The sequence below is a fragment of the Nyctereutes procyonoides genome, unplaced genomic scaffold, assembly GCF_905146905.1.
Source record: "Nyctereutes procyonoides isolate TBG_1078 unplaced genomic scaffold, NYPRO_anot_genome, whole genome shotgun sequence".
NCBI lineage: Eukaryota > Metazoa > Chordata > Mammalia > Carnivora > Canidae > Nyctereutes > Nyctereutes procyonoides.
Genome location: NW_026575142.1, coordinates 52,903,911 through 52,921,514, shown reverse-complemented (window position 1 = coordinate 52,921,514; position 17,604 = coordinate 52,903,911).

Genomic DNA, 17,604 nt, shown 5'->3' with positions numbered 1-17,604 from the left:
GGTTTCAAATCTGAATCATTTTGGCTGAGAAGGAAGTTGGTTTCAAAATGAACTTTTGGAAAGTTGAGATTCATTGTCAATAAATCTTCCCTACAGTTTCTGTCTGATGTTTCACATTCAGTTAAAACCTTTAATTCCCCCAGGGAAACTACTAAAACAACAAGAGGTCCTTTGGAAGCTTAGTAATCAACCCACTTAGGCAGCTCCAGAACCAAGGAGCCCCCAGGGCCAATTAAGCAGGACTAACCTACAAGCACAGGTCTGTCAGTGCTCATATGAGGAAAGTTCTTGGGACAACCATACACTATTAGGGATTTCTAAGGCCCCATAAAAAAACATGCTCACACTCAGGAATTTCAAATCTGTAGAAGAATTACCCACCCATCCAACTTATTAAGAGTAAATTGTGCATTTATGTTGATCTGTATGGGAAAAGAAAAACAGAGGGGGAAAAAAGCCTCATGTCAAATCAAAAGAGAGGTCAGTTTCAAAAAAATGCATTCAACTAACATTATTAATCATGACTATGTGTCAGGCATTATCATCCTCACTTTGCAAAAGTGAAAAACGAGTATAGAGGCAATGAGCAAACTATCCAAGGTCACTTATCCTGAAAAATGACAGAAAGTGGATTGTCTTCATATTGGTAAGTTTAAGTTTAAACTTCTTTCTACTGGGCCTTGTGAACTTGTGATTTTTTTCCCCCATTTTTACTCTCCTTAGAAGTAAATATTATCCAAAAAATTACTGTTTTGTACTCATCTCACTTTTCCTGCTCAATTTAAACATTATATAAATCCTCATGTCATCAGTTCTCATACACCTTTATCTGGTGTCCTGAGAAGTAGTTTCCCATAATCAGTTGGACTTTCCCATGATCTCTCATTCAGGTATTCCTCACTTAAATTTCTGTTTTTTTTTTAATATTTTATTTATTTATTTATTCATGAAAGACACACACACACACACAGAGACAGAGAGACAGAGAGAGAGAGGCAGAGACACAGGCAGAGGGAGAAGCAGGCTCCATGCACAAAGCCCAGTGTGGGACTTGATCCTGGGACTCTGGGATCATGAGCTAAAGGCAGATGCTCAACCGCTGAGCCACCCAGGTGTCCCTAAATTTCTGTTTTATCTCTTTCTTTAACTGGGAGTTTTAGAAATATTCAGAGAGGAATTTTCATAGTCTTTATATCCTCACAAAAACAGACACATTCTTAATTCCTTTTTGTCATACATAACTCTTTAGGATCAATTATTGGAGTTGTCATCTGCTATACAAAGGCTTTCTTGAGGGGAGTCTGGGTAGCTCAGTCAGTTAAACATTTGCCTTCAACTCAGGTCATAATCCTGGAGTCCTGGAATCAAGTGCCAAGTTGGGGCTCCCTGCTCAGTGGGGAGTCTGCTTCTCCCTCTGCTCCTCCCCTGCTCATGCTCTCTCTCTCTCACAAATAAAAAATTAAAATCTTAAAAAAAAAACAGAAGCTTTCTTGAGGACCAATACAATAATATTCACAGCAATGATAATAATCAATTACTTACTGAGACTTACTCTGTGTTAGACTTTAAAGACTTTTCTATACATTTGCTCATTTAATCTTCATACTAATCATATGAGACAGGTAAAATTTATTTTCTCCTTTTTACAATTGAGGAAACTGAGTTCTAGAGAGGTGTAATAACTGACTCCAAGGAGCTGATAAACTGGCAGCAGAAGAGAGCACAGTAGCTTTAAACTAATCTCCAGAGCCTTTCTTATTCAATCTTTTTTATCATAAACTATGGAAAGATAATAGCTTCAAGCTTTATCTTGATATTATATGTAAGCACAGGTCCATCTCTAGTTTCAAAGTCTCTCCTTTTTTTAAAGACTTTTTTTTTTTTTTTTTTTTTTTTACTTATCTGACAGAGCATAAGTAGGGGGACTAGCAGGCAGAGGGAGAAGGAGAAGCAGGCTCCCTGTGGAGCAGGGAACCTGGTGCAGAACTCCATCCCAGGACCCTGGGATCATGACCTGAGCTGAAGGCAGATGCTTAACCAACTGAGCCACCCAGGCGCTCATCAAAGCCTCTCTCTCTCTTGAGAAAGCTTGGAAACCCATCTTAACTACCCTTTAAGAAATCACAAATCATAGATCCTTTGTTTTGGGTAGACTTTGATAATCTGCCTAACCATAGTTCATCAACATCATTTGTGTGTTATATTGACTGTCAAGGAAATTTGGAATATATTAATATGACCCAAGGTTTTTTTACGTTCCTAGAATGGTATACTGTGATTATTAACATACCATACTCATTCATAAAATTATCCACGGAATATTTAAAGGGCGTAAGAGAGCTCATTATCTTAACTTCAAGAAGTAGTCAGTGCTACTAGATGGCCCTGTTTCTAGCTATTTGTGTGTCAATTCTTTTCATTACAATGTGTCAGTATTGAGGTGAAAATGGAGGATTTACCTTGATCACATCTAGGGGCATAAGCCATGTTGTTGTCACGGCTATTATATTGGTTGCCTGGTCAATAGTTCTCACGAATATCTGATTCTCAATGGTGATACCGCACCCAAGCTGTGATACCTATCTACCTACCCTATACTGGAGTTCCTGTATTTGCAACTAGAAGATTTATTGGTCTTAACCAAATGTGGCTTCCCTTTCTCATCTGTAATTTTGGGATAATAACAATGCTTAAGCAGCAGTGATTTAGTGATAACCAAAAGAGACAGTACGGGGAGCACCATACACTGTGCCTGACCCAAAGTGAGGTGTTCAATAAATGCTTGTTAAAATAGTCTGTAAATGATGGCACCACTTTCTTATAAAGGCCATATTAACTAAGATGGAGACCTGTCAAAAATTATTGCTGCTTGTGTTTCTGATCACCACAATGTTGCTTCTACTGCTGTTGTTTAACAACCTCAATTAGAAAAACCAAAAGAATTGTCAACCAAGAGGAGCCTCTGGGCAAGCATTTAACCTCAAGTTATTGCACAACCTGTTGATCCACCTTTTATCAAGGCTCACTCCAGACACTTCACATGTCCATGCAGATTAAGCTACTAAGACTTCTAAAAGGTACAAGGGGATTTATCCACTCAGTACTGCAATCAGACAAGTGTTCCTAGTCACAAAACAACATCAGCACACAAAACTCTTCTCTTTCTAGAAAAAGCCCTGCCAAACTGGGATGACTTAAATTCCTTTAGTAGCTAGTTGGTAAAAATTGGTATAAAGTATCACAACTCAAGCGTAGTAACTACTTAACTTTAAAATCTTAAATACGAGGATTCATTTTTTCCCCCATTTTATTTCAGGTTGAAAAAAGATTCAACTTCTCTATATAATAACAGAGGTGGCTTTCAACAAACTAATGCTGGTATGCCCAAAACTATGTCAGAATACAGATTTATAGTTTTGCAAACTCTAGAAACGTTTAATGTATATAATCATATTTTTTTTACTCAAAGATATAACATTTATGTTGATGAAGTGTAACCAAGTCCTATTTTCCTATCATTTAGTCATTCTGGATTTTTTTTTACATCAATTCTGCGAACAAAACAATGGAAAACTGGATAATTAATTGATGGTACTTGAATCCAAACTCGGTGTTTTAGAATCATTGAAATGTAGTCTCCAGCGTCCTTTCCTACTCTAAAAAAAATAAGAAGAATATGTCACAACTTTGAATTTAGGTTTTTTTATTGTTCAAATGCCACATGCATGAAGTTAATAAAAATAAAATATTTTCCAAACACCAAGGTAGCATGTAGTATGTGGAGACTTGCACAAAAAGAGCAATGACTTTGAGTCAAGAGAAATGAGTGAGCTAAAACCACGTATTGGTTTTGGGACCCAAGGCTGATCTTCACCTCTCTGTGCCGTAGTTTCTTCATGATGAAGACCAGGGTATTAAGAGCAACCTGAGTTGCTTTGAGTATTAAAATGAGGCAGTGAGGGTGGAACTCCTGGGACAAAGGAGGGGCTTACTACTTTTTTCTGAAGGGAAGAATTTATGAGTTAAAAAAAAAAAAACAGAAAAAATGGTCTTTCTTTCCTATCATACTATAAGCTCTGTAAAAGTAGGAATCTTGTTGGCCATTTTGTTATTTTGTGCCTAGGACTTAACCATAGTCCACAGTTGGTTCAATAACAGTTAAGTTGAATAATTCAATAACGATTAAATTGAAACTGCTTGTATTAATGTGTTATTCATTTTAACTCTTTTCCATTTGTGTGAGACAAGTATAGTAGATAATATTTTTCTTATTATCATCATCACATCCAGAATCCTACAATCCTCTATCTACAATAAAACATGATACCAAGTATTCAAATATTGTTTAAAAAATTATCTCGGTAGCAATTTATTTTTATTTATTTTTTTTAATTTTTATTTATTTATGATAGTCTCACACACACACACACACACACACACACACACACACAGAGGCAGAGACATAGGCAGAGGGAGAAGCAGGCTCACCGGACGATGTGGGATTCGATCCCGGGTCTCCAGGATCGCGCCCAGGGCCAAAGGCAGGCGCCAAACCACTGCGCCATCCAGGGATCCCTCTCGGCAGCAATTTAAATGTAATTTGGTTCAAGTAAAATCAATAGACCTTTACTTACAATGCACAAAGTAATCTGCTGAACATGTGAGTGTTAAACAAATTAATAAAAAATATTTATATAATCTACTATGTGTAGATACTATAATCTACTATATACAGATTCTATTGTTCTAAGAACTTTACATGTGTCAGTGTATTTAAACTTCATAAGAAAGATCCTATTATTGGCCTATTTTTAATAAAGGCTATAAATGGAAACAAAGGGCTATATAAAGCATATACATTCTAGTACTCAACTAACTCTTCAAATTACTTGAACTAATCCATTATAGATTTGTTACTCTTTCATATATTTATCTTCTTCAGAAAAACTTTGGATTTTGAGGAGTGGATATCCAAGGAAATGCTTTTCTTGGAAATATACATTAATTAAAACCAAGGAAGTAGACAATAAGGCATAACAGTTTTTCTGTATGAACTAAACTTGGTAAAATACCCGAAACATGAGTGCTTATTTGGGGAATAATAATACCTAAATCTAAATATGGCTTTGCATTAGTAACCAACAAATTATTTTATAAAGCATGGAATACTATGTATGCCAAAAAAAAAAAGGAGTCACTGAATGAAATTTGAGTAGGGACAATTATTTTGAATTTGTGCTAATCTAAAGGTAAGAGAATTTTCATACTGGTAAAGAACTTATCTTGGGCAAGATGATCTACTTGAATGCTTCTAGCTCTGTGTTCTACATTTCTCTTGGTCACTCAGTTTAAAAAAAAAACTGGCTTGTTTATAGAGTAAATCGTAATAGACACCAAAAGTACAGGAGCAGAAAAACAAAGGAACATCTGGTACTGTAAGCAACAGAGGACAGTGATATAGACTCATGACTACTTGAATGGGAAAGTTGCTTTCCTTTTACAGATGAGAACTGTGAAGTTTAAACAGGGAAATGAATCATATAAAGAAGAACTTCTCAATTAAGGGCGATTTTATATAAAGAAGAACTTCTCAATTAAAGGTGATTTTGTCCCTCGGGGAATATTTAGAAATGCTTGGAGACAGTTTGTTTGTTAGAGAACTTGAGGAATAGGCATACTCTTGGCATCCAGTGAGAAGGGGCCAGGGATGCTGTGAGACATCCTACACAGACAAGCCTTCCCTTCCTCCAACAAAGAATGATCCAGCCCCAAATGTCTACAGTATGGAGGTGAAGAAGCCCTGAGTTGCCACACAATGAAGTAAGCTAGTTACCTTTCTATGTGTCCAGGAGTAAGGGAGAAGGTTATATTACTAAATATACTGTGGATCATTGAAATCATTGCATTTTGCTCATCATGATGGAGCAGAGACTGAAAATTCTTGAGTGCCAACTCTTGTTAACTTTCTATTACATAATACACTGGATTCAAGAGTCTGGTCAAGGGATACCTGGGTGGGTCAGTCAGTCAGTAAGCATTTGCTTTCAGCTCTCAGGTCATGATCACAGGGTCCTGGGATAGACTCCGTGTCAGGCTCCCTGCTCAGTGGGGAGCCTGCTTCTCCTTCTCCCTACTTTTGCATTCTCTATCTCTCTCTCTTTCTCTCAATGAATAAACCAAAAAAAGAGTCTGGTCAAATAAACATCCTCAGGACAAATTTCAAACATGTGGAAACATATTCCAACTCTTTTGAAAACATAAGGTATAAAACAGAAGAATTAAATATGCCTCTAAAAATAGTTCTGTTAATTATCAGCAACTGCATGAATAGAGGGATTCAACAAAAGTAAATAATACCTACATTGGGTTGGCCTAGACAAAAGAGAAAAAGAATATAACACAACAGCTAAGCATGTCAATAATAAGCCTCAGCCGTTATTCCTCACTCCCCCTTCATTTCAGCCTGGATTGGATTCCTTCCTGAGGAATTCAATTATTGGACTCTGAAGGTATCACCCAGCATTAGTTTGAAGGAATGTGTCCGTAAGAAGTTCTACAAGGTGTAGCTCTGGGGAACCCATAGAATGATGATAATGTCCAAGATCCACATGACACTGCAGTGACAGCGAAAGAGACCACAGAATGTTAGTGAGAAGTAAGGGAGGGGTTACTGTAATCACCCTAACCTCAGGAAACAGAGGTCCTGAGATGGGAGGTGGAGGAGAATGACTGCTCCCACGTCAAATAACAATTTAATGTCAGAGCCAGAATCCTGTTCTCTGGAAGAGCCAAGCCTGGCTCCCATTCATTGGATGATAGAAGTGCAAATTAAGTAAACATGTACTCTACCTAAACTGTCCTAACTTTGTTGTCCTAACTTTATGTGGTTGTTTCTGCCCACAGAGTGGGAAGCACTATATTTCATTCTACTGAAAAGACTTTCCAGAAGATTGGAAGTCTGAAAAGAAAAAAAGCAACTTTCCCAAGGTCACAAAGCTAGCAAGTGGCAGAGCCTGGATTTACACCAATGTCATCTCATTCCAAATTCAAAATATGGGAAGTGTTTGGGTTACTCCCTGTGCCAGGGAAAATAACAAGGTAGAGGAAAAGAGGCAAGGGTTACCATCATATTGGAGATGAAAAGCACAAGGATTTCAGATAACAGCATGAGGATACAATATGTATAAGATCAATTCCCTGTCCCATAACAGATAAATATTACTGTAACAAGGCAATGAACTACCAGAAAGAGATTTTCAATAATTCGAGACAGAAAATTTTTCTGTGAATGACCAGAAGACATAAAAAAAAAAATCACAACTGCTTCAAGGAGCAGGTAATCTAGGATGTACTTATTCTTTTGGGGGTCATGACCCTTTTGACAATCTAATGAAAGTTACCAATTCTCTCAGAAAAAATGCACACAGTTCAGATGCATATTCACATATAAACAATTCGTGGAAATCCCAGAAGCCCATCAGTGGACCTCAAATTCTTTAGGGGAAGAATTTTTTTTATTATTTTTTAAAAAGATTTTTATTTATTTATGAGAGAGAGAGAGAGAGAGAGAGAGAGAGAGAGAAGCAGGCTCCATGCAGGGAGCCTACCATGGGACTCCACCCCAGGTCTCCAGGGTCATGCCCTGGGCCGAAGGTGGTGCTAAACCTCTGAGTCACCCAAGCTGCCTGAATTTTTGTTTTAGAATAAGCTCCGCCACCAAGTAGATGTATGACTTTGAACAAATAAATGAACCTCAGGGTCTCAGTTTTCCAATTTAAGAAGGCAGATTTGGGCTCTAGATTTGTCATTCTATGTAGCTGATGAAAGCAACAGAGTATGGTGGAAGGTATTCCAGAAGTCAGAAAACTCCATTTGCTATCACAGATGTGTGGTCCAAGGAGGTTTATTTCTCCTTTCTGGGGCTTATTTTCTGCAGTTGTGAAGTGAGGAGTTCATAAAAGATCACCTGTCAAGTACCTTTCAGCTCTAATGGTCTGAGATTCCTAATTCAAGGAAGAATAATGTGGCGGCAGGAAACAGTTTTATGTGCTTAAGAGTCACCTGCTTATAACAGAACACGACTGGACCTCTCAAGCTACCATTTATAAAGACATCATGCTTGCTCCTGGCTAGGTCTTGGGGTGTGGCAGGTGAGTAGGGATGCTGGAGCAGTGGCTATCAGTTTTCTGATCAGTTCCCTTGCCAAGCTTTGTGACCATAAACCCCTGGAGGACTGAACCCTATCAGCAGCCACATCTTCACTCGCTAAAATGCACAGTTGATAAGGACTCATTTGGGTTTGGGGAGAGAATGGGCCAGGAAGTAACTTCAGAATTAGAGGAAACTAAACAGCTGTTTCTTGGACAGAGGGGCGTTGTAGCCAATACTCTCAGGGTCAGAAGTGTGTAAACTGCACCCTCTTAAGCAATCAAGTATCAGTTTGAAATCAAAGAGCTTTCCTCAAACACAAAAGGATCAGAATAAATCTTTCTTATCTTAGGGAAGATCACACCCTATACTAGCATTCACTGATAACATTTATAAAATTTTGAGATTTGGAGACTTGAGTTAAATCATACCGCCTTGTAGGTCTCCAGTTACTCATCTTTGCAATTGTTGGGGGGCTGGGGTGAGGAGTGAAGAGAGAGTTAGACAAGATCGACTGGAAGGCGTTTTACCTTTTGAAGATTTTTAGCATATTTTTCTCAAAACCAAAATCTTTCTTTACGCTCTATCCCCCCAACCACCAATTCTTTTTCAGGAAGCAGACATTGAATCTTATTTCTGGACTTCTTGATATAACCATTGCTTCACTTTGCTTCTAATTCGATTGCAGAGCTGTAACAGATAAAGCAAGTTGCAACCTTTCAGACCACTCTGCGTTGAGGGTTTCTTTGAAATGAAAAGGAAAGAAAGGGCAACAGCACACTCTAATCTTGATAGACATCCTTCCGGAAGGGATCTCCAGTCCTTTGCTTTCTCTCGGTTATTTTGTGTCCACTCGTTTTTTTCGCAAGCACTTTCTGGACACCTGCTACATTCCAATATGTTACGAATAAGACACCACTTCTGCTTTGAACATGGTGAACATGCCCTCTCCTCTGCTCATGGTAGAGGAGACTTTACTGGGAAAATAACACAATGCTCACAGTCCCTCTACCATAGCTTTAGAATTTAAAGATTCCTTGAAGGACTCCTAATACAACCACCCATTTGAAGCTTGGCATTTCTTTACAGTGGCCCTACCATGTGCTTGTCTTGCTAGTCTGGCCAACTCAGATAATCAGGCGTCTCATTCTTTCATGGGTCAGCCCACTTCATTTTCATTTCTAATTCATATTCCTTTGAAATTATGTAAGAAGAGCACAAAACAGGTTCCCATTACACAAAGAGCATAAAAATATAAGGGATTGCTGGGAGAGGGCATCAAAGTCATGTATGAGTCTGCCATCAGGGGTAAATACAGGCAAACTGATTCCAACACAGAGAGGGGCTCATTCAAACCAGCTTTCCCATTTCTTATGCTGGTTTTCCCATCTCTGGAATGATGGGGTTGGATTGTGTAAAAGAAAAGCTTTGCATTTGCATGCACACTAGCCTAGGAAATGTCAAAACAGTTGTTTCATCACAACTGAGTGAATAATAAAAAAAAAAAAGGACCATGGATTTCAGTGATCCTAGTTCCCTAGTCTCTAACTGAAGACTTTTCTGACCAGGCAACAATGGGACTTATTTTACCTTATAATCTCCATCTCTCTTATCCAGAGTGCAAATTTTTAGTCCTTTGTTAGTCCAATACCCATGGACCTCCTCTGTCTAGTACATTAAAAACCCCCGACTTTCCCTTAAATAAACTTCCCACTGAAATGTTTCACTGTCTTCCCTCACCTGACAAGTTAGTGAACTTCATAATTCTTGGGAATTGTCCATGAATCCATATATCCAAGAGAGCCACAGGCAAGGCCACCTGCCATTCATTCTCTGAAACTTAAGATGTAGGATCTATGGTCCCAGAGAACTGAGGACATTCTACTGTGCTGTATCTCAGGTTCTCTGTAGGGCATTACCCTCTGCCTTGGAGAGAGTTCTGTTTACATCTCTTCCTACTCATTCTCATGCTTGGTATTAAGGAGAAGAAGCTGTAACGACTGGTTCTAAAATATATCAGAAGACAAAGTCAGAAGTCAGTGCCTAGGATGGACCTAGACCTGGACATTCAGAGCATTCCCACCTGCTTTCTTCTCTCTCCTGGAATGACTACCCACAGATGTGCACCCTTTCTTCCTATCCTTTTACTTCAAAATCAAATAATTTAAAGACCCTCTAGCCAAAGTCCTCATTTTATAGGGGAAACATTGTGACTCAGAAATGTGAAGCACAGTATTCAAGGTTTTTGGGCCATTTGGTGCGAGGTCTCTAGAATATGGGGTTTCCAATTCCCAAAGCAGGGCTCATCTTACAGCTCCATGATCTTTCTGTTAATTTGTTTTTTAGCCACTCTCATTTTTTGTTTTTAGTTCATATTGCCTCAGGGTTATTTTTGAAGGAGTAATATATGACTTCTGTTTCAGCCTTTAACCCTTTAAAGTTAAGATCAATGGGAAGAGACAAGGGCGATAAATAACTATTATTATCAAATTACCAATTCCATGGAAAAACCAATTAAGATAAAAAGATCTTTCTTCTTTTTCTCTTTCCTATCCTTCCCTCTTTTTTCCATGGATATACATATGCAGTTCCCACTTTCCGAAATTTCCTTTCCTCCTTTTTTTTTCCCACTTCCTAAAGTGGAATATGTTACTCTGTTTATATTGCTCTCCAAACTCTCCATCCAGCTATCCACCACAGCATTTGTAATGCATATGGCAATTGTTTGATTAACTATCTCTCTTCCTTACAAACTGTTAGGTTTTTGAAGACAAAGAATGGGTCATGCTCCCCTTTACATTACTGGCACCTAACAAAGTACCTGGCACACGATAGGTACCGAATCTATGTTGAATTACTGGCTGGAAGAATAAAGAATGAAAGAAAAGCATTTATTTGGGGTGATATGACCCTGTATTCAGGACAGATTGTCACAATTCTACAAGAAGACCACATCATGCTGTGTGTTGTCTTTCACCCACTCACACCCCAATTTAGTCACAATAGTATTCCACCAACTGCTCTTCTGCAGTTGTTGAAACTGCAGATGTCTAGGATGTAATCAAATCTCATTAGTCCCCAAAACTTTGAATACAAAACCTTACTGAACCTACGTGTCATCTTAGGCGACATGTCTAAATTCTACAGATTTCCTTCTGGTGAGAACATTGGGCGCTTTAACACTTTGCGAGCAGGTGCTGAGCTGTTGTTATTCTAGGTCATGCAAGACAGAAATTCTGTAAATTCAGAAGTAGTGAGCCGGGGGTATGACTGGCAGGCTACTGCGATGACTTCATGTGCAAGTATAAAGAGGAGCCCGTGTTCCCAATGAAGGATCAGAGGATGAAGTCATCATCTTGGCCGTATTCGGGAACTGAAGTCGTCCAACTATATGGTGGGACATTCAATATGCTAAACGTGATAGGGGATGGAACTGATTCACCGGATACTGACAAAGAAATGTAGCCCTTTGTATTTTAGAGATGGCATTCCTCCCGTTGCTCTGGCATCTTGTATGTCAGCAAGTGAATTTTTGCAGAAAGATTTGTCCCTAGAGGAGGTAAAGGGGTTGAGCGTGTGTTCTAAATTGTTATCAGAGCATAGATGGCAGGGGCTTCACAAGGCAACAAAGTGTAATGGATGTGGCTTCATTCTAGCACTGCTACTCACTGGCCATAAGGCCTTGGGTGACTTATCTGATTGCTCTGTGCCTATTTTCTCATCTGTAAGATGGAGATAATAATAATACCGATCTTCATTAAGCTTCAGTGAATATATAGATATAAAGGAGTTAATGCAATGCTTGGCACATGGCTATCTACCAGTTAGATATTATTATACTTTTAGGTAATGTCTTCATAATCACTGGGGATTTGAGCCATAGAATAAGATAACCCTGGGCTTATATCTCAGCTTTATCACTTAATAGCTGCATGGATATGCAAGTTCATTAACTGCTAATCCTGAGTTTTCTCATCTGTGTGATGGAAATGATAAAATCATTTAAGATTTATATAAGATGTGTGTGAAGATTAAAAGAAATAGCATGTGCAATACACATAGCATGATTCCTAGCATATTTGAGTGCTCATTAGTATCATTTGTAATACCTTCTATGTGCCATTTGGTGACTGAGGCTCCCGGGAGTCAAAGATTCATTGTCTTTAAGAATTCCAGGTCATGGGTGGCTCAGTGGTTGAACGTCTGCCTTTGGCTCAGGGCGTGATCCTGGGGTCCCGGGATTGAGTCCCTCTTTGGGCTCCTTGCAGGGAGCCTGCTTAGCCCTCTGCCTGTGTCTCTGCCTCTCTCTGTGTGTCTCTCATGAATAAATAAATAAAATCTTAAAAAAAAAAAAGAAATTTCAGGCTAGTGTGAGAAGTGAATGGATGGTTTGGTGCAGTGGGGGAAGAAGAACCCTGGCAGTATGTAGAGAAGACCATAAGGTCACAGAGGCAGAAGTGATGTTCATCTTACTTCTGAGCAGAAATTTTCAATGCAGAACAAGGGTGAAAGGCTTTCGAGGCAAAATCAATAAAATGTAAAGCCATAGAAGACATTTCAATATTGATTTTCTTCAGTTTGTTTTTGAATATTTGTTTTGAATATATATTATAATATATTATAAATAATATTCAATGAAAAACTTTGTACACAGTCTATATCTAATTTTTCCTTACGGTCAATTCCAAGAAATGAAATTGCCAGATCAAATGGTAAACATTCTTAAGGCTTTTGCAAAATATTGTCTTCTTTTCTGCCAGAATGGTGTAACAATTTTAAGCAATGTAGGAAAGTACAACTCCCCAGAAACCCATACAACACTGGGTATTAAATTTTAAAAGGAAAAGAAATGTGCCTACTTATCATTCAGCAAAAAAGTGGTAGCTCATCCTGAATTTGCCTTTCTTTAGTTTCTGGCAAAGTTGAGCATTTCTCATATATGCATTGGACGTTTGCATTCTTTCTTTTTTAATTTTCTATGGATCTTTTATTTTGCCCAATATGTGAATATACTACACCTTAAGGCTATTAACACTGTGCCATGTATCAAAATATTTTTCCTTGTTTGCCTTTTCAATTTATATGTTGTAGTATTATTTCAATGTAAACAATTAGAATTTTTATAACAAAGGCAGTTTTCCTTTGTTTCTTTTCCAAATGGTTTCTACCTTTGCATTTATACTTAGGCCTTCTTCAAATTCTAACAAATATACAATTTTGGGGACTCATTTTTGTTGTTTTGGTACTTAACTGTTAAACTTTCCTATTTCTTTCACTGGCATAAGCACAAATAATCTGATTTTTAACTGTAAGTAGCAGGATCCACTCCTTAGATCTCTGTTGTGTTTGATTGACTTGTTTGTTTACTCTTGCACCTTTATTCACCATACAATTTTGTTACTATGAAATTGTAACGTGTTTTAATAACTTGTAATAAAAATCTAACTTTTTTTTCACTGTTCCTTTGCCCTTTACTTCTCCAGATAGTTTTGTCAGTTTCTAACAACACAACAAAAGTCACTTAGAATTGTGATTGGAATTCCATCTCACGTGTACCTTATTTGGGGGAGAACTGACATCTTTACATTATGGAGTATTTCCATCAAGATTATGCATTTTCTATACGTATTCAGGTCTTCTCTATATCTCACTGAAGTTTATTTTGTGTTCTTCCTCTTATACATCTGGCATTTTTCTTGTTAAGTCAAAACCAAATAATTGATGCCTTTGCTAGTCTTCTGAATAAAATATTTTTCCATTAAAATTTAAACATGATTTTGTTAGTATATGAGAAAGATGTTAATAAGTTAATATTTCAGTATTATAACCTAACTTACCTAATTTCAAACTTTAAAATGTATACTAATGATTTTCAAGGGGTGCAGAAGTTTTTCTCTGTAAGTGTATCAATGGCCAGGGAAGGTTTCTAGCTCCATTGAAGAAAGAGCTATGTCTTCTCACACCATAGAACTAGTACAAAACCAGAGTAACTGTTCACTTAAGAACTAAACCTCTGTCTTGAGGCTTTTAAATGAGGTCACACTTAGATCAGAAGACAGATTTAGGCAGCATTGTATCTCACACTGCATTTGGCTTCATTTCCTTTGATGCAGCCTACCTGACTCAGGTCCGGGAGGGATCCAGGGAGGACACAGCCTTGTTGCCCTGGATGTTGGAATCAAATTTTACTGGCAAATGGGTTAAATGGAAGAATTGTTGACAAACTTTTGAAAATAATCTATAGACATGGCAATCTTTTCTATATAGCATAACAATTAGATATTCTGATTGAGTAACTTCTTTGATGAAAAAACTTCTAAAATATATGATCCACTTTCCAGCCTTAGTTGAGTGAACAACACCTCACCTATGTTTTCAAACTCGGTGTCATAGATTGGGCTTCAACTTGGAGGTCATTATCACTTCAGCTTATTTCTGATTTCAGCCCTAGCGACAGAGGGCATTTCCACGCTAGTTAGAACTACCATATATTAATGGAGTGTCATCTCAAACCCATTTCATGTCTCTATTCTGCTTCAAAGTGTCCTCTGATGCTGCAAAAATCTGCTCAGCCTAGTGAGGGCACGGGAGAGTGTCAGGGACTTAGTGCCCCTAAAATTATCTTCAATTAAAGGAGGCCGTGGATAAATATTCTTGATTTCTATTCTCTTAGTAGAAAGTTCTGGGAGACATTCTGGATGTTTATCAGTTCTCACAGTAGTAACCTTGATAAGTCGCTTTATATGGACTTTTTCCCTATCCTCTCTCCTCTGCACAGTCATTCTTGTTCCATGGGATTGTCACCCAAATAAACCATGAGCAGTCAAGTCCTTGTCTCAGTCTCTGCATTTCAAGGAGCGTGAATTACATAAGATACTTCAGATCATCATTCCAACATCATTCCAACAATTGCAATTGTGATTTTTAGATATATGCAGATTTTCAGTGGCATGTTCTAGGTTCCAATGGGTCTGGCTTAGAAGTCCAGAAACATTTTCCTAGGAAAAGAATCCCTCATTTTGACATAGTCTTGGGTCATTAACCACTTCTGCAGAGATCTGGGATAAAATAGGTACCCTAGTGTATGCACCATTCATATATTGTTCTCTAGCTTCTCATCTTTAGAATTTATTAATAAACACAAGGCTAAAGAGACCATTTTCTCACCATTAGCGAAATTAATCTTCACTCGTGACATCAATTATATTTTTTGGCTTTATTCAAAGGCTTGCCTATGACTTCTTTACTACTAATATAAGAAACACAAGCATTAAGGATCTCAGTTTCTATCTTATTTATTATTTATAATAGTCACAATAACAAAATTATTTCCATTTGCTGAACTTACATCGGATACAGAGTCTATGCCAGTTATTTTACATATTATATTTCTAACTCCATTAACAACCCACCTGCAAAGTAGATCTTCGTAATGAAGCTGAGTTTAAGCTAAGTTGAGAGAACTGTGGGAGTGGAACAACTGTGGGTGATGGAATTGTGTTGTTGTCGTTCTTTCTACCCCAGGAATGTCAGATGCTAAAACATATGATTAAATTTCTCTCATCAGTGTTGCAATATAGATGTCTTGTCCATCTTTTGTAAATTTATTATTAAGTATTTTGTGGTTTTATTTTTACACTATTATAAATAATATATTGTTTGTCTTCCAACTTTTTATTATTGATGCACAGAAATAAAATAGGTATTTTTTTTGTATTTATACTATGTGACCTTGGTAAATTATCAAGTCTAATAAGTTGTTTTAGTAAATCCCTTAGGGATTTCTTTGATGTACTTTATACGTTTCCAATCTTTATTTTTTACTTATTTATTTTTAAAAAGATTTTATTTATTCCTGAGAGACACAGAAAGAAGCAGAGATATAGACAGAGGGAGAAGCAGGCTCCATGCTGGAAGCCCGATGTGGGACCCAATCCCAGGACTACAGGATCACGCCCTGAGCCAAAGGCAAACGCTCAACCGCTGTGCCACCCAGGTGTCCCAGTTTCCAATCTTTATAATTTATTTTACTTATTTGTTTGTTTAGATTTATTGCTTTGACTAGAGTCCTCAGAATAATATTTAAAAATTGCTAATTATATTCATTGGCAAGAAAAACCTTCCTTTTTCTTCACTTAAGGAGGAAATGATTCAATGTTTTATCATTCAGCAGAATGTTAGATGGAAGTTTTGGGGTTTTGGTTTGTTATGGTTTTTTGTAGATGCTTTTTATCAGGTTGAGGAAAATGTCTTCCTTCTTAGCTCCTAGAGTTATAAAGGGATGTTAAATTCTGTCAAACACTTTTTCTGTATCTATTTAGATAATGTGTTTTTTCTTTTGTTCTGATAATGTGATGGATTAAATTTACTTTCAAATTTTGAACAAACCTGGGGTGGATGGAACTGGAGAGTATTATGCTAAGTGAAATAAGTCAGAGAAAGACAATTATATGATTTCATTCATATGTGGAATTTAAGAAACAAAACAGATGAACATAGGGTAAGGCAGGGGCAAATAAGACAAAATCAGAGAGGGAGACAAACCATAAGAGACTTAACTCTAGGAAACAGACTGAGGGTGGCCGGAGGGAAGGTGGGTGGGAGGATGGAGTAACTAAATGATGGGCATTAAGGAGGGTACTTGATGTAATGAGCATTGGATTTTATAGGCAACTGATAAATCACTAAGCTGTGCCTCTGAAACTAATGATAAAAAAACAATTAAACAAACCTTGCATTTCTAGGGTAAAACTTAGTCATTATATGCTATTAGTTTATCTACCGCTAGATTCAATATGCTAATATTTTTGTTAGGATGTTTGCATCTATGTTCATGAGAGATATTGATGTGCAATTTTCTCTTTTTTTGTAATGTCTTTACCACATGTTAGTATCAGGAATACGGTGATTTCTTAAATGAACTGAGAAGAATTCTCTCCTCTATATTTTGAAAGAATTTATATAAGACTGATAGGAGTCAGGAAACTACTATCTGAGTCAAGCATGGCTCAGTACTTGGATCTTTTGTAAATAAAGCTTTACTGGCCCACAGACACATTCATTCATTTATGCGTTGTGTAGAGATGCTTTGTACAATGAAAGCAACAGAGAACATATGGACCCTAAAATATTTACTCTGTGGCCCTTTACAGAAAGTGTCCTGATGCTTGTTCTAGGACATGATCCATATTCTTTCTAAAAATATTTTATTTTTAAGTAATCTCTACACCCAATGTGAGCTTGAATTTACAATCCCGAGATCAAGAGTCACGTGCTCTACCAACTGAGCCAGCCAGGCACCCTCGTGATCCATATTCTTAATGCATGATCATTCTGATGTCTCAGCTGACAGCTCAGGATATCAACACGACTTCTTCAAGCTGGCTGGGTATGGAATATCCATGTCTCCCAAAAGTGTACACCTTTCAGTCTTTCTGTTCTGCTCTCATCTCTGTA